We start from the raw sequence: 19,221 nt of genomic DNA on the forward strand, positions 1-19,221 counted from the left end.
ATATAACAAAAAAAAATCCTGTCTTGTCGATTCTTGCTTTATTCATTTCTGGATACCCAATTTGACCCAACTTTACTCTAACACCCAGAGCTTTTATGTATCCAAGTTCTGCACCTTCTATTCCAACAAAACTTACTCTCCTATGTACCTACCATTCTTTCAGTACTCTCCCTGCTGATGACAGTGGTTGGTGTTCTCGTTTGATTAATGCTTAACAAGTTTGGCTAACCTCACTCTCTTGGGTAATATCAACCTTCACCAGAGACTTAAGAAGACTTTCCAGAATTAGGACTTTAAGGTGCCATGGCAGATCACTGGATTTTCTTTGGATGAGGAAAGGTCTCTTGGTACTCATCAAAGAGAGCTGATTGTTTGGCCAATCATACTCATCTAGTTTATGTTTAAATGAAACAATCTTAAAGGAGTTGAGTGATGAAGGAATAAGGTCCAGAAAGAAACAAGATGCCAAGAAAATGGGAAGAAAACCACTGACCTCTCAGAAATGATTTAGTGAGACTTCATGCTCTAGGGCATTGCTCCTAAAAGTGTTATCCATGGGCCAGCATTATTGGGGCATCACCTGGGGGCTTGTTAGAAATGCAGAATCTTGGGCCCCACTCCCAGAACTACTGAATCAGAATCTTCACATTAACAAGATCTTCAGGTGGTTTCTTATACATATTAACAATTGAGAAGCATTTTCAGAAAAACCTTTCAATGCTGCCTAGCCCAGGAAAGGAAAAAGGACAGTGAGTGTAATCACCCAAGGAGCTAATAATGAGATCTGGCCTTACCATTATCATGTGATAAGCACCAAAGAATGAAGCCAGAGTCATATTTGTTAATGCCAGTTTGTCCCAATCTATTTCATAACTATGGACTATACATCAAATTATGGTTAGTATCTCTACCGACAGATGCCCTTTTTGCAAAACTGCTCTTGGTTACATGAAGAAGTAGGTAAATGTGGGCATGGCTTAATACAACTCAATCACTACTGCTGAAGGAATAAATAAATTTCCATATTCCACTAGGATAGAGTCAGTAACATCATCTTCCTAATAATATTAAGAGCAGGAATTTTACAGAGTTTAGCTAATTATAGACACTCAATATATGCTCACTGATAAATGGTGAGAGGAGTTGGTATTTAGTGAAGACAAAGGTCCTTAAGAAGTTAACAACTAGGATAAGTAGCTTTGCAAAAAATAACCAAAAATATACTGAAGTTTATTCTCTCTGCCCAAGGCAAATTTTAAAGTTGCCTGTTAGGATAATAAGGTGAGACCAGAGAACAAATAGTTATTGAGTGTCTACTACATACCAGATGCCTTACATATCTGATCTAATTTCATTCATGTTCCTAAACATGATTGATGGCCAAAATTACTGGTTTAGCATCTTGTTAAAGATTCCTGGGACCATGCCCCAAATCTATTAAATCAAAATCTTAGGGAGTGGATCTCCTCAGGTGGGGAGCACCTTTCTAAGCAAAATTCAAAACTCATGAATCATAAAGAAAGAGATTGATAAATTTTACTACATGTAGATTAAACATTTCTGCAAAGAAAAACAACTCCATAAGCAAAGTTAAAATACAAACTATAAATGGGGAGAAAAAAATGCAACAACTCAAAGGAATAATTTTATTAATATATATAAAGGGCTTTTACAAATCAATTAGAAAAAAATAAAAAATAAAAAACAATAGAAAAATAGTCCAAGAACATGAACGAATACTACACAGTTAAAAAAGAAAATGGACATATATACATGGGGCAATAACTGAAAATTAAACCATAATGTCAAAGAATAAATATTCTATCATGCAAAGTATTAGAAAGCATGTAAAGAAATGTACTCTTTCATTCACAGTTAGCTGGAGTGTAAACTAGTGGGATCACTCTGGAGAACAATATGGCAATGTCCATTGAAACTACCAATATGAACCAATTCACTATATATTTATATATTTATATATATATATATATATATGTATATATATATATATATACATATATATATATATATATGTATGTATATAATCTCAGTGAATACTCAAGACATTGGCAACAGTGGTTCATTTTTGGAAAAGGGGATGATTGGCAATATGAGGTGAGAAACAAATTTGTTTTATTATGTTTTATGTGGTACACTGGAATTCATCACATCCTTACTATTAAAGTCCATTAGACCATTTACCTTGTGATATTGAGTACCTGCCACTAGAGTAGAAAGAGCATATTACCCCACTCCACTGGGGTGAGTTATGTGACTTGCTATGACCCAAGGAATATTAGCAGACTTCATGCTAATGACTTGGCCTCTCATTCTTCTGAAACCCACAAGTAGACCTGGGTAGCTCCTGGTCCAAGGAGAATGATGAGATACGTGAAACTTAAAACCATCTCATAGCATGGCCAAGCTCAGGCACACCAAAATGAGATCAGTTGAACCCAAGTGGACTTACAAACTAGTGAACAAGAAACATAAATGTTTATTATTGTATGACAGTGATACCTTGTGGGGGGGTTTTCTGGTCACAAATCATTATTGCAGTAGCAACTGACTAATGCAATTCCCTTTATACATGTAAATATTCACTATGTGCACCTATTATTTTCTACCTAACAAGTATTTGTTTTGATCATAAACAACCTAATTCTCTATCACTGGGACATGGATTGAACAAACTATGGAACATCTGTACCTACTTTCAACTTCAGATTTATACTAACTTAATCCCAGTAACAAATAGAAATTTTACTCCTACATAGCTATGTTCCCCCTTCCATTTTGAACCATTATTATATTAATTACCTCTATATGTTACAAATCCAAGAATACATTGTTAAAATTACTACTTTATATAATTTTATGTCTTTTAAAGAAGCTGATAAAACAAAGAAAAGCAAATACATATTTATATATTTTATAATATTAATCTTATTTACCATTTCAGATTCTCTTGTTTTTCCCTATGGATCTGAGTTACCATCTGGTGTCATTTCTTTACTCTAATATAACATTGCTCCCATCCACCTCATTTGTTCTGTTATCATCAAATACATCATATTTCTTTGTGTTATAAGCCCAGTAGCATAATTGTTTTTACACATCTGCTTTTAAAATCAATGAAGAGAATAAAGGAAAATAAATATTTATTTATATTGTCTTTTATAATTATAATTACCTTTACTGATAATATATTGTGACAATTCTGGACACTGATTTCCATCCCAGCTTCCTGGGGCTTGTTTTTGTTTATTCTTGCTTATATGTTTAATAACTTGACTAGTCAATATTAGTGAAATCTATTTTTTCCACCTGTAAAGCGTTTGGCAACATTCCTCAGAGGACAAAGCCTTGGCCATGCACACAATCATTCTCCAATGACTGTGGTTGTAGCAAGACTGTCTCTTTCTCTGACCTCTCTGTTAGGCTGTGTGCCTCATTTGGTATCACACCCAGCTGTTATGCTCCTCTAGCCGGGTTAATTTCTCTGTTTTCAACAATGTCCTGGGCATAAATTGTTTCATAGTCTGATCCAGTTAAATTTGGGCATTGCTAGCTTTGGGGGCCAGGTTTGCTTTGACCCCAGGAAGGTTCTTCTTAGCTCTCTCTTTCCCTGATTCTCTCTAGTGAACTAGCTACCTTATGGTTTAGCTTGTAGTTGTTAATTAAAAGAAGCTATGAACCTTCTCTTCTTTACTTAGCACTGAAATCCTCATTGTTTTTAAGGGTGTCCTTAGGCTTGAACTTCCCTCGCATTATGTTACAAGTAAGTCAGTTCATTTCAGGAAAACTTCAGAATTTTATGTTCTAATGGACTGTCTCTCTACCTAGACAAAACCTCTGACCCACTACCTCAGGCAGGGGCAGTAGTCTCTGACCTCCTTCACTTGTGTCTCCTGGCATAAACCTTTGCCCTACAAGTGAGCTAGTGTGACTGCAGTCAAGGCCCCAGTATCTTTATCCTGCTATGCCTTGGGCAGAGCCTCTGTTCTGTAATGGGGTCTGAGTAGAGAAAAAAGTTCTCAGTGTATCAACCACACTCACAAGGATTTTAGCATCTTCAAATTCAACTTGGATCAGATAAGAAATGTTGGCCTGCCCCTTCCAGCAATATACCATATGCCTTGATTGGGAGCTGAGGATAGAGGAAGCACCATCTTCCTGGCCACACACATATAGTAGAACTTTCATCAAGTTGAGCTTGGTAGAGGGAAAGAAAGAAGCAGTCATAGATGAAGTGCCACAAACCTTGTTTTTACTTAGTTTTAGTAGATTTTCTTGAATAAATATTTCATTATTTGCTGCATGCCCTCAGGCCAATTTCCAGATTTATTTAACTTTAATTTTCATCAGTTATGTTGGTTTCACCAGGGAGTAGATCTGTGGAGCTCCTCATGCTGCCATCCCAGAAGTGGAACTTTTAAGTGAGTTTTTAAAGTGAATAACTTTGTAAAAGGGATATGGATAACAACATACGCTCTGCCATCAGGAAGCAAATATTTACCAGAAGGAAGAAGAAAACTCAAAATTCACAATAGCACAGGTAAGAATATAGTGAGTTCACTTCAAACAGAAGAAATTGTAGGAAGTCAGAGGAGGGAAGAATAATGTTGGAAGAGATCAGGGAAAGTTTCATGAAGGCGGTGGCATCTGAAGGTAGTTTAAAAGATAAGTGTATATGAAGAGGAGGAATTTCAGGCAAAGGGTGTAGCATCAAGGCATCCATTTGTTCAGTTAATATTTATTAAGAGCCCACTATATGCCAGACACTGTTTCTTGGTGCTGAGCATATGGCAGTGAGCAAAACAGATATAAATCTCTGCCTGAATAAAACTTAAATTCTGGTGGCAGGGAGGTGGCTAATGGTGGGGTGGGTACAGAAAAGAAATATGGTATATAAGTAAGTGGCATAATACAGCAGAAAATGGTGTTATAAAAAAACGTAAAGCAGAGTAGGTGATATGGAGAGGGCCAGGAAGATTATTATTTGAAATAGGGTGGTCAAGGAAGGCCTCATAGGAAATCAAAATCTGAAGAATGTCTTAAAGGAGATAAGGGAAAAATTCCACTTTTTCTTATCAGGGACAGAGTGTTCCAGGTAGAAGGAATGGAAAGTGCAAAGGCCCTGAGGCGGGAGCATGCTCAGCAAAGAACAGTAGAGACCAGTTTGGCTGGGACTGAGTGAGGGAGAAAGTGATGAGAGAAAGTGATTGTAGGTGAACCAGAGAATCTAAGCATAAGCAAATGTGGGTGGCAGAACTTTGTAGCACGTTTTGCAATTTATGGCCCAACATCCCTAGAAAGGACCTAGAACAATGGTTTGGAGCCAAATTGTGGAGGACCTCAAATGTCAAGCTGAGGCGTTTGTATTTAACTTAGTGGGAAAGACAGAGTTTCATAGGTACTAGCCTTCGAATCCAGATTCGAGAGTAAGTAGTATATGCCAACTTTTCTTCTCTCTTCATCTTCCTCCTTGCTTTATCCCCATCTCCCTACTGAGGCCTGAAGTGGACAAGCAGCAAGGTCAGGCATCAGAAGGTGGTTACAGACTAGGGGCAACCATTACACTGACTCTCTCCCCTCCTATTTCAAGCTTTGATTGACTTCATACTTGGGAGGAGATCCTTGCCTAATTTGACAAAACTAGCTCCTATGTTTTACTACAATGTCAGAAAATTTCTCCTATATTTCACCTAGATCTCCTTACCTTTGGTTTACTCCTTAAAGAAGCAAGTAACTCTTCTATCACCTTGGGTTTCTGAAGAGAGCAGGAAAAAAAATATAAGCCTCAGACTGAAAAACTTCTATTACCATCAAAGAAAGGAAGTGAATATTTATTTTTATAATCACCAAAAAACCCTTTGTCAAAGGAAAATCAAATATTGCTAAGTATCAGCACATTTTCCAGAAAGGTAAATTGAGTTATAAATGGCCTTCTAAAGCAATTGATTGGAGTTTGGGCATTTATCACTAAAAGAAGATCCTCTGTATTGTAATAAAAGAAAATCTCAATCACAACAACAACAACAACAACAACAGCAACAGCAATACAGAACTTAAAGAAGCACCTCTGATATGTAAGGAAATGGTTTTACTACATCAGGAGCCAATATTGTCTCTTTAAAGATACTTAAAATTGAACTTGTAATTCAAGTAGCAATGCTGTAGGTTAAGGGTTCTGTTTCATTATGAATACTTTTAAGGCATGGAGAATCTGGGGCCAATCTTAAAGAAAGGAAGCTCCATAAGGCAATTAATTACTGCTGTGTGTTTCTAGATAAACATTCTTATACAGTGTTTTAGCAATTGAAACTCTCATCTGTCACTTCAGCTTATTTGTGACATGAGGAAAACTGCTTTTTTTATTATTATTAAGATGCCTTGGCAACATCATATGATTCTGTAGTATATTATAGACCATCAGAGAAAATTTAAGTATCCTCAACATCAATTTCCTGTCAAGTATATAGTACTGCTTTCTCAGTATTTGAAAACTGGCATATATATGATAACTTTTTATTAACCAGGATGCTGGATTCACTAGAACATCATTTTCCTTAGCCAGACCCATTAACTGATACTCTAACATAAGAATCATGTTTTACTAGGAAGTATTGTTACAGAGCAAGAACAAACACCAGGAATAATAGCTTTATCACTGCATGTCATGGACAGATGGCCTTATAATCTGCTCAAAACTTAAAGACAAAGATCTTTTAACAAAATTTCAAAACCTTAGTCAATTAAGCTGCCATAACAAAAATACCATAGACTAGATAGTTGAAATAACAAACATGTATCTCTTACAATTCTGGAGGCCGGATGTCTGAAATCAGGATGCCAGCATGGTCAGATTCTTAGTGATGGCCTTCTTCCTAGTCTCCTTGTATCCTCACATGATGGAAAGACAGAAAAAGCAAGCTTTTTAGTGTCTCTTCTTTTAAAGGTACTAATCCATTAATAAGGGTTCCACCCTTATGACCTAATTACCTCTTAAAGGCCCCACCTCCTAAGACTATCACATTGGATGTTCAGATTTCAACATGTGAATTTGGGAGGGACACAAGCATTTAGTCCATAACAAACTTCTCTAAAAGTGCCCACTTTGGGAAGAATGCTTAACTTAAAAGTGCCAGCAGCCATTGAAAGCCTCCAATAAGAACTGTGCCCAACACCTATCTCCATACCCACACAGTATAAATCTTCACATCTTAGAATATAAAACATCTTAGGGATCTGAGTAAGTGTTATTTACTTCCCATGAAGGTACCAAAGAAAACTCACACCTGTCAAAAACATCACTAATTAATTTATAAAAACTAAAATTTCATTTCGTTGGACTTTCACTGCACACTGGTTATTTTAGATCATACATATTGAAGCAAAGGAGCAAAGCTCCATGTAGAACATACTAGGATAGGAATGAGAAAAGCTGAGAAATTTTTCTGTTGCTGTTGTTGTTGTTTTGTTGTTGTTCTTAAAGTTCTGGTTCTTCTATTCATCTGTTCCTTGTTTGGTATCTCTGTCTTTTTCTCTCTAAACTGCCTTGGAGGAGGAAGTGGCAAATATTGTCAAGATAAGAATATGGTACAGAATAATAAAAAAGTGCCCACAAAGCATTTAGAATGACAGAGACAAATATCAGCTAGCTACTATTAAAGTATCATTAATAAGCTAAAAATAATAATTAGACACATTTAGCGAAAATAGTGGGCTAACATAAAATACACTCTTTCATAGAAGAAATAAAGGATTTGGATCTTGATATTTTTCTTTCTGTTCTTCCTAGTACTGTCATTCCATCACAAATCATTGCTGTCATCTGTTCTCAAGTCTTCTGAGTCAATCTCCTTATGTGATGATCGGGACTCAAACTTATTTCTCTTCTCCTTGTCAAGGTCACAAGCTCTAGACATAAGAGTTGAGCCCATGAATTCACTCCAAATTAACGAGAACCATTGTCAATTTTGAATATTCTAAATCTTTCAGTTAGAAAGGGTCAATAACAGAACTTTCTCTTTCATATGCCAAAACTTCATATAAGAATCCTAATACCTTTTCAGCAATTTAGAACCTACGCCACTTTAGATCGTCTTTCACTCTTCTTGTCAGAATTATGGCATAAAAGTGTTATGCTTTAAATTATTTATCATGTCACTTCTAAGAGTCATCTCTTTTTTTAGCTGAATTAAGAGATTAGGAGCATTGGAATACAATAACCCATTGACTTTGAAATATACATATGGTAAAATTATTTTTAATGATATTCTTGATTTATATTTTAATTTTAAATGTACAGATAAAGTGGTATCATTAAGCATACTTTAACTTTCTGTAATAAATCAATGGTACCTTAATTATTGTGTGATAATGTAAGGACACATAAATTATTCATATATAACTACAGAAAATTGAATTTTTAATACTAGCTTTATTTTCCATATTCTGGTCTCATCTCAGTCATTAGTGGAAAATAGTCTATTTCACAGCCGCTGCTAATATGACACAGTTGGCACTCTTTACTCAGAATAGGCTTAAGAGTGAATGAAATGAAAAATGTCAATGTTGTAGAATATAGATTAGATGAGAACATACTTCCAGGGAAATTGAGCATTTACACAATGACAGAATAAGGAATGAGTTCTCAAAAATGTTATCATTGGTTAAAAGAGAATTTATGCATCCAAATATTTTAGATTTTGTGGGTTTTTTTAATGTTTTTTTTTTCTTATTTAACTCATTATTTGATAACAGTGTGCTAAGGCTAAGGACCTGCCTGTCGCTTCCTGTTTGCTCCAATTCACCTGTGCACTTTGCTTCTGTCCCCTAAGGACCTCAGTGAGCACAGAACTCTCACTTTATGCCAAGTTAGGTGAAGAACCAGCAAGGGTGAGAACCAGGCACCAGTGGTGTGATGGAAGCTATGGATACAACCCCTTGCAAGGTCATAGTTTTGTCATTTAGGCATTCTCCTACACTGATACAAAAGTGCAAAGATGAGACAAAGGCCCTATTTATCCTCTCTCTGCAGTACCAGTTGCCATGCCACAGAAACTCCTCCACTCACTTCACTACCCAGGTGCGGGAATCTTTAGTAAGAATGACCAACTTGATTCTTCTCCTGCTTCCTTTTGAAATCTAGCCCATAGGAGCACAGGCTGCCCCTCTGGTTCTTAAAGGTTACCATTTAGTCATTTCACCTAGGCCTTCTCTTTCCCAGTAGTATTCCACACTTGAAACTTTCCCTCTTCTCCTCTCACTCTTTGACTTTCCCTATGCTCCAGCTCCTTTGACCTTTGTTCTCTATTTGCAAAGAGAAGATAGGTTATAATGTGTCGTTGTGATATGCATAGTATTGAATGCTAATGGAAGCCTTTTCTTTATCCCCAAGAAGAGTCTAGGAATGTTCAGCTCTATAGCAATAAGAGAAATCATTTTGTGTGGGGGATTGGACCCACAGTGCTAGATTATCCAAAGGCAAACAAAGCTCTACTTATTGCACCAACAATTCCGCTATCCCCTCCCACTCCCTTACCAAGAAGAACAAATTCTGAAAGATGTTGGTAATTGATAAATAAAGGGGAAAAGGCACTGATTTAGTCGTACAGTATAAAATTATAACTTTAAAAATGCTTTCAATTATTTTAATGTTTGGCTCTTTTATTGGGGGGAAGTATAATCTTGGTACTTAGGACCTCTAACACGGGGGTCCCGAACCCCAGGTTTATGGTCTGTTATTAACTTGGCTGCACCGCAGGAGTTGAGCGGCCAGTCCATGAGGAAAACTTCATCTGTATTTGCAGCCACTCCCCAGCGCTAGCATCACTGCCTCAGCTCCACCTCAGATCATCAGGCATTAGATTCTAATAAGAGTACCAGTCTCTGGTGCCAAAATGGTTGAGGACTGCAGCTCTAAGGGTCTTGTCCTTGCCCCAAGGCTAGGTGCGAGGAGGTGGACTGTTAACAGCCATTGCCACAACCATTTCCTCCTTGTAAGATTAAGCATGGCTAAGATGCAGGGAGGAAAGGAATGCAAGCTGTATACAGCACATGGGACACTGCAGGTGTAATAATATCTCTAGCCTCTTTAATGGTTTTAGGCCCTTTAATTCTCATTAGAGGGCCTGGGATGCCTCTACTTTGCTCCTGGGATATGTGTCAATGACTTAATGCCAAGCCAAAATGATTAGTTCAACTGTGAAGAAGATTCTTTTGTGACACTCCTAACTGTGAACCTTCCCTACAAGTGTCTATCCCCTCCAGAGCTTATTGTCACTAACTGCTCCACTAAAGCTCATCAGCCAATCACGTTTATACTTCTCCTTTCTGTCTTAGATTCTTCCTCCCTGCTTTCTGCCCTCTCCAAAAATCATTAAAGTAAGACACAATTTGGTAAACTATTTTCTAATAATAATTTTTAGGGAGTGGTCATTTACAAAAATAACATGAGCTTAGAAGTCAGATAAACTTGGATTCATAGTCTAGCAGCACTGTTACTTATGAGCTGTATGACCTTGGCAAAGTAATCAAACTGACTGTGCCTCAGTCCCTCATCTGTAAAATGGGTTAATAATAACCACTGACTTCATTAGAGAGTGTTTTAGGAATGAAATGATATAAAATAAGAAAAGTACTCATAATGGCAGATAGATACTCAATAAGTATTAGTTCTTTCCTTCCCCCAATAAGAAAACACATGTCTATTTGCACAGTGAAGTTACTCAATGTCTGGGATATGTATCAACAAATATTTTGTTGTTTTAATTTAAACAGCAAAATATTTATGGACCACCTACTATGTGGCAGGCACTCTTGTAGATTCCATGGATTAGCACTGAATAAAACAGAAAATTCTATAACCTCATGGGGCTTCTATTCTAATGGAAATATAGACCCTAAAATATAAACCAGGCATGTGTATAACATGCCATATGTTGATAAGTGATTTGAAAAGAAATAAACCATAACAAGGTTATAGGTTGTGTGGGGTAGGCAGCAAGAGCTGCAATTTTAAATAAGATGCTCAAAGTGGAAAGATCTATAAAGATATCTAGGGGAAGATCATTCTAGGCAAAGAAGACACAACAAGTACAAGAAGGTGGGGTTGTGCCTGGTATGTTCAGAGAACAAGAGTCCAGTGTGGCTGGAACAGTGTTAATGAAAGGGGCAATAACAGAGTAGCAGAGAGGTAAGGGGTGAAGTCAGATCATGTAGGACTTATGGACCATAGTAAGGAATTTGGCTCTTTGAGTGAGATGAAAAACCACTGTTAGGTTTTCAAGCACCACAGGGACATGATCTGATATGCTTCCTAAAAGTCACTCAGCAGTTGAATTGAGATAGACAGCAAGGGGAGAAAGGGCAGAAGTAGAAATCCAGTCAAGAGATGATGGTGGCTTAGACTAGAGTGGTAGCAGTGGAGATGGAGAGAAGTAGACTGTTTATGATATATTTACCCGTGTCAAATGGTAGCAAATGCTTGAGAGAATACTAAATTAGCGTAAGGGTAAAAATTGTTGGGGTCTGGGTAAGGTTGTCAGAGAAGTCTGATGTTCATAGAACGCATTGCAGGAAAGAAGGACAACGTTGTGAAAAAATGTAGAAAATCTACTTGGGGCAGTGTGTGGAGAAAGAAAGATAACCGTAATCAGGCACCTTCCCACACCTGTAGCTAATTTCCAAGCAGAAGGAAACTTAGCACTTCTCCATTTATGTAACCATGTGCCTGGTAGGTGTGTATGGGCTTGTATTATCTGGGAGTGTGCCACTATTGTTTAACCAGTGTATAAAAGGTGGCTCTACCATGCATGGTGTGGGGCATTCCCTTTCTGGATAACACTGCCACCCTATGAGACAGTCTGTGCCCTTGCTGGAAAACTGCCACCCTGTGAGGTGGGCTGTACCTTTGCTGGAATAAAGAGCTATGTTGCAGTTGCCTGTGGCTCCCTGCATTTTCTTCTGATGGCCTGAGCCTTGTACTCCTTATCTTGGAACCACAAAACTACAGCAGCACACTTGGAGTAGCTGGCAAGTTCCCAGGTAAAAGAGTCATCTGCCCCACCGGAGAACAAGAGGGACATGTGTACATCCCCTCGCAGCCGTATTGATGACTAGGACTCCACAAAAGCCTTAAAGGCAGTTGATGGGTCCCTGATAAGTATTGAGAAGGCCCTCTTCTCCATAGAGGCACAGCTGCAGCAAAAAGCCCGAGCTATGGCCATCCCGGTGGCTGGGTGCTTTTAACAGCTTTGAAGCAGACTATGGATGAAGCTCTAGCAGAGGCCGTGCATGTACAAAAGCTGCAGCAAAAGGCAGATGCCTTGGATGCAAGGGTGCAACAACTGGATGCTGAACTCCAAGGACGTCCACCCTCGGAGTCACCTTCAGAGGCAGTGGACTCCTAGAGCACGTGAGTAAATTGTGAACACATGCTGAATTAGTGCAGATTATTCGTGAATTGGGCATGTGACAAGCTATGTTCAATTTGAATATGCAGGGACCGGATGATGAACGATTTATGGCTGCATGTAGGACTTAGTGTTAGGGACCACACTCTCTACTGTTTTTTAGCTTGTTGGCTGCTATCCTGGCTCCCTATGTGGGGAAACATACATGAAGTGACTAGAGCAATGACTGCTTTGAGGGATGTAGAAGGGAGACACCGTGAAGGTGGGGGCAGAAGTGTCCATGAAATAATACCCAGACCCAGAGGGACGAGAAGAAAAAGAAAAGTCTGGGGCAGGGTCCCATCTGGGTGACCTGAACACAAATGTGGACTGATTTGCTGTCTGTAGGAGTTGATCAAGATAAGACAGACCGCCAAGCTAATGCAGTGTTGCTAGAGTTATGGAGTCAGTTGAAACCTGAGCAGCAATTCAGGCATGGGCAGAAACTTCCCACTTAAAGAGCCAGGCCTGTGGCCTGTGAAGGATTTTTTGAAATCCCAGGACTCTCTGTTAACCTTTTATGATTAGGGAGAAAGCTGAGGTGCCCGTTTGGAGGGGATAGACAGGGACCAGAAGCCGCATGTGGAAGTAGAATCCACTGGTCCCCAAACAACGTGCAAAGAGCCCTAGCAATGGTGGATACTGGAGCTGATCGCAGTCTTACGTATGGAAATCCAGACAGATTCCCTGAACCAGTCGCCTATGTAGATGGCTATGGGGGAAAGACTTAATACTAAAGCTGTGACTTTTCTTCTTGGAATAGGATGTTTGCCCCCACATTCATATAAAGTGTATGTTTCTCTGGTGCCATAATATATTCTAGGGGTAGATATGCTACAAGTGCTCAATCTGCTGACCTCTGCTGGTGAATTCCGTCTGTGAGTCTGGGCAATGAAGACTGTAGTGCAGGGAAATACTCATCACCTGCCATAGAAAGTACCAGAACCAAGGTGCATTGTCAACGTTAAGCAATATCGCTTGTCTGGTGGACATGATGAAATTGGGCTATGATTCAGGAATTGGAGAAAGCTCAGATTGTGCGCCCCATCCATAGTCCTTACAATGCCCCTGTGTGGACAGTAAAGAAGCCTTATGGCTCGTGGAGAATGACTGGACTATTGGATAAACTGACTCCACACTGCATGCAGCAGTACCATCCATCCATGATCTAATGGATCAACTGACTACAAGGCTGGGAATGTACCACTATGTTTTGTATTTGGCTAATACTTTTTTCTCCATATATTTGGCTCTTGAAAGTCAAGATCAATTTGCCTTCATATGAGAAGGAAGACAATGGACTTTCGTGGTACTACCCCAAGGCTACCTGCATAGCCCAACAATCGGCCATGGGTTGGTAGCCCAGGATTTGACAACCTGGACCCGACTGGCAATGGCGGAATTGTTTCTTTATATTGATGATGTCATGTTAATCTCTGCTTCTCTTACAAATCTAGAACAAGTGGTGCTAGCGCTGTTGAAGCATCTGAAAACACGTGGCTGGGTGGTAAATGCAACAAAAGTTCAGGGACCTTGCTTATCTGTCAAATTCTTGGGTGTTGTCTGGTTGGGCAAGATGAAAGTTATCCCTGATGCTGTCATTGATAAGATACAAACATATTCACGACCCACTACAGTTAAGGAATTGCAGAGTTATGTGGGCCTTTTGGGGGTACTAGAGAATGTTTGTGCTCCACCTAGCACAGCTAGCATGGCCGTTTCATGGCCTGATCAAGAAAGGAGCTACTTGGGACGGGGATGAAATGGTAGAGGAGGTGTTTACCACCACTGAGTGGGTGATACAACAAGCCCAAGCCTTACAGGTAACAGAGCCAGGTAAACCTTTTGAACTGGATGTGCATGTAACAGCAGAAAGATATGGCTGGGCCTAGAGCAACATTCAGAATGAACTAGGACCCAGGGGAGGTTTTGGTCTCAATTATGGAAAGGTGCAGAAAGCTGGTACTCCCTAATAGAGAAGCAATTAGCAGCTGTATGAGCAGCCTTGCAGGCTGCTGAGGCAGTGACTGGCATGGCCAAAGTGCAGGTATGCACTACTTACCTTATACAAGGTTGGTTATGCACATGGATATAGGCTCCCAAAACATGGGCCCAAACCCCTACTCTGACAAAATGGGGTGCCTATCTGGAACAGCAGAGTGCCATAGCTGCTAGTCCTCTGGTTATGGAATTACAGATGGTTTTCGGCCCAGTTGAATTTACCACTGACAATATACTGGATGTTGAAGTTCCTACAGATTTAGAAGTGTCCCCCTACAAAGAAGGGAAGCACCCATACCCACTGATACGTGGTACACAGATGGGTCCAGTAGGGGGCAGGGAGCCAAGTGGGTAGCTATAGGTGAGCAACCAGCTACTGACCACATTTGGTATGATACAGGTATGGGCCAAAGCAGCCAATAGGCTAAACTACGGGCTGTATGGATGGTTATAGCCTATGAAGATGGCCTCTTGACTATTTGTACTAACAGGCAGTGTTTAAAGGCCTAACATTGTGGTTGCCTATATGAAAATGGCAAAACTGGCTAGCGGGCCATACACCTATTGGAGACATCAAGCCTCCAATAGGTGTATGGGAGGAACTCTGAAGGGGTGGAGTGTGCGGAGGAAGAAAGATAACCATAATCAGGCACCCTCCCACACCTGTAGCAACTTCCAAGCAAAAGAAAACTCAGCACTCTCCCCTTATGTAACCATGTGCCCAGTAGGCGTGCTCAGGCTCCCATTATCTGGCAGTGTGCCACTATTGTTTAACCAGTATATAAAAGGCACTGCTGCCATGTGTGTGGAGTGTGCCCTTGCTGGAATAAAAAGTTATGTCGCAGTTGCCTACGGCTCCCCCGCATGTTATTCCAACTGTCAGAGTCTCATACCCTTTATCTCGGAACCACAAATCTGCAGCAACACAGGCAGACATCCTTTCAGGGTGTTGTGATCCACCTAGGCCCCATTCCAAGTCAATTAAATCTGAATCTGTGAGGGTCGGGGCCTGTGGTATCAGTATATTTTACAGCTCCCCAGATAATCCTAAGGTACATCCAAGGTTAATAACCTCTGACCTAGATACAAGTCCTGCCCTGCCACTCAACTTTAGAGAGAGTTCCAGATGGGTTCCACTCCTGAAAATACTAGCGGGTTAGTTGAATCCATTACCTTGATCGTGTGATACTTAATCTCAGAATGTTGCCATAAATCGGGGACTTCAAAATCACTCCAAAACTGCTACCCCCATTTTTCAGTTAGGTCCTTCCCTTCCAATGAAGTTTGCTTTCTCGTAGTCATCCAATTCCAAACCTGGGTTGAGCTGCCATGTTAACAATCTCTCCTGATGTTCTACCCTATACTGTTTATCAAAGTTGCTTCCTCTAGGAAGCTCTGGTCACTTAATGCACAGTGGCAGAATGGTCCCCCTATTCCACTTACAAACATCCATACTTAGAGCTTAAAATACACCTCAGAAGTGCTTTACTAGTACGAAAGCAGTAGTTTCCAACATTGATTGCACATTAGAATCACTAGAGAAACTTTTTAAAAAATACCCAGACTCTGGCCTCATCCCAGACCAATTTAATCAGAATGTATAGTGGTGGGAACCAGGGATCAGCATGCTTTTAAAGCTCCCCAGTTTTTTCTAATGTGCAACCATAGTGGATACTCACTGTCCAGCATCTATGCTTTTAATATCAGTCCTCTAACTTTACACCTCACAGTTTTGTTTTTAAATCTGTTTTCTAGAATTTATCAGGGATCAAGATAAAAATCTCTTATTCCAAGAAACAATAACCTTAATAACACTAACAAACAGTGATATAACAAGGATGGGCCAGTGGAGCAACTGCCCAGGTGCAGATAGTAGGGGGCATATTGTCTGTAGAGAATTTAAAAACAATAATAAAATTGACTAAAAGTCAGTTTGCTTTTTATTATCATGATGTGCTATCATTTCTAAACAGGTTAGTGATAAAATCTCCTCACGAGGCCGATTGCTTTCACTGCCTTCTCCTCTTAGTATGCCTCTGCTAACAAATAATCACTTTCATAAACAGGTGGGGAAGTGCAATTGCTATCAGTTGGTTTCAATGATAATTTCACAATGGTGAAAACAATCTTCCAGAGTTGTTAAAGCAATTTAGAGATTGAAGGCTTTCTTTAACTACTAGCTTTGCATAATAAGCACCTCCTTTTTTTTTGCAAGAGAATAGTGATGTTTGAATAAGAGTGCATGATAATGGTTAAATGTAATATACATACACCTTGTTTTGTACAATTGATATAGTAAATAGGATGAACTGGCACACAACATCCATTCCCACCTCCTTGTAGTGTGCTTGCCTATAATACAGATACTAGAAGACTAAAAACTCCAGGATTCTGAATGCAAATTAGAGAAACAAGCGACGTAGGGACAGCCTTCTGTCACTTTTGCCATTACTAATCACCAAAAAGCAAGGTTTGGAAATCTTAGATCTTGCTGCAGCAACATCCAGGGTCCAATCACTAGATTTGTGAACATTGAGAGGTAGTTGTAGTAATTCCTTATTGTTGGATTGAAGGTATGGCAATGTTGTCTTAAGGTCAACTTTAAAGTTCCAGTCATGGCCTCACTGCTGTCACTCTTTAGCTTCATGAATGTAGCAGAGTTAGCAGTATCGCTGATGGGCCAGTTCGACAGCGTTGACTAAGGAGTCCTTTCTAAAAGCCTAGCCTAGAACCCACTTCTCTAGTTAAGCATTTTGTAAGCATCTGATTCCTGTATTAAACCATTTTTGCTTAAAATAGCCAGAGTGATTCTGTTTCATATAAATGAATGCTAACCGATATGGTATTTGGTACCATGCAACCATTCGACACATATTTATTCAGCAATTATTACACTGAACACGATGTGTAAAACTCCCTGCCCTCATAGAACTTATATTCTAAGTGGAAGGATACAGAGAATAAAAATAAATATATTTTAAAAAGTAAATGATACAGTATGCTAGAAAGTGATAGTGCTATTGAAGTAAAAAGAGAGAGAGAGGGAGTGCTGGAGTCTAGAGCAGGATGAAATTTTAAATGAAGTGGCCATAGTATTCTTCATTAAGAGGGTAACACTTGATGAAAGACTTGAAAGTGGTGAGTATCCATACTAATTGATCAGATGTGCATTCTAATTCACTGATGCCTCTGACATACCAATTAGAAAAATTACTAAATACTACACCCAGAGATTGGAACACTCTGAAGAATTCATAAAAAATATGAATATCTGAACCTCCAACATCAACTGAATTTCCTTTGCCAGCACAAGCACTCCCTTCACATAAGTTGATGAAAGTGGTCCTGCTTTTGTAGAATATCCCATAGTGCTACCGCCTCTGAAAGTCTGACTTGTGGGGAGAAGAATCAAGTGCAAAAACTATTCTAAGATTCTGTTAATTTTTTTTCAGCATAAACTTGAGGAATATGCAAAGGAATGAATTTAAGGACGCAAGACAAGGGAAGAACATACTTGTTGATAAGATTTGCAGAAATGAGTACACCTAAAATAATCTCTGATCTCAACATACTAAGTGCAGACAGCTGCAAGTGATTTACCAAGGCTAATCAAGAGTAGAAGCCCTGGTAAAAAGCCCTACACTTGGGGCTGCAACCATAGAGCAGGGGTCCTCAACCTCTCGGCCTGCAAACTCGTACCAGTAGGTGGCCTGTTAGAACCAGGGCCACACGGTAGGAGGTGAGCAGTGGGTGAGCAAGCAAAGCTTCATCTGTATTTGCAGCAGCTCCCCAGTGCTAACATTATCACCTCAGCTCCACCTTAGATCATCAGGCTTTATATTCTCATAGGAGCACTGGTCCCTGGTGCCAAAAAGATTGGGGACCACTGCCCTAGAAAATTGCGCCCTAAGATTCGGGATGAATTGGAAGTAAAACAACTTTCACACAGATTGCAGCTCAGGTCTGAGTCATTTTGGTGACCTTAAGAAAACCTTGATCCTAATATTGTATTAAGGCACTATGAATAATATTCTAGCTCCGCTGTTTATTACAGTAAACATGCTCACCTTGCCTGTGTTGGTTAAGTGCTGCCGCTTGGAATCTGCCATTTTTGATACCATCATTCCCATTGAAATAAGGGAGCCCATTTCAATGGTGGATCTTCCACCTTCATCTCCAAACAACTTCAGAGGACAGCCATTTATTTTAAACCCCTTTTGGGGTGGGGGGGATGGAATTTAACACATTCAGAAAAGTACATGAATGCAGATACAAAATCCCTAACAAAATAATAGCAGATCAAACCCAACAATGTATAGAAAATACAACATATCATATGCAAATTGAATTTGTCCTTAGAATGCAAGAATGGTTGAATATTAGAAAATCTGTAAATGTACCTTACTATACTAACTGATTAATATGAAAAAAAAAACATGATCGTAAAAAATGGAAAGCATCTGTAAAATAATCCTAAAGTTAACATTACTTGAAATGAGAAAGTATTGGAAGCATTATCTTTAAAATCAGGAATGAAACAACAAAGCCCATTCTTACTACTTTTATTTAATATTGTACTTGAAGCCTTATCCAATGTAATAAAACAATAAGAGATATAAGAATTAGAAAGGAAGAAATAAAATTGTAATTATTTGAAGATTATTTGTTGACGATGTGATCATTTCTTTAGAAAATCCAAATAATATTCCTTCACATCCTTAGAAATAAAAGAAGAGTTTGGCAAAGTGGCTTTACATAA

Source organism: Pteropus medius, unplaced genomic scaffold, assembly GCF_902729225.1.
Source record: "Pteropus medius unplaced genomic scaffold, Ma_sr-lr_union100, whole genome shotgun sequence".
In the NCBI taxonomy this organism is placed as follows: domain Eukaryota; kingdom Metazoa; phylum Chordata; class Mammalia; order Chiroptera; family Pteropodidae; genus Pteropus; species Pteropus medius.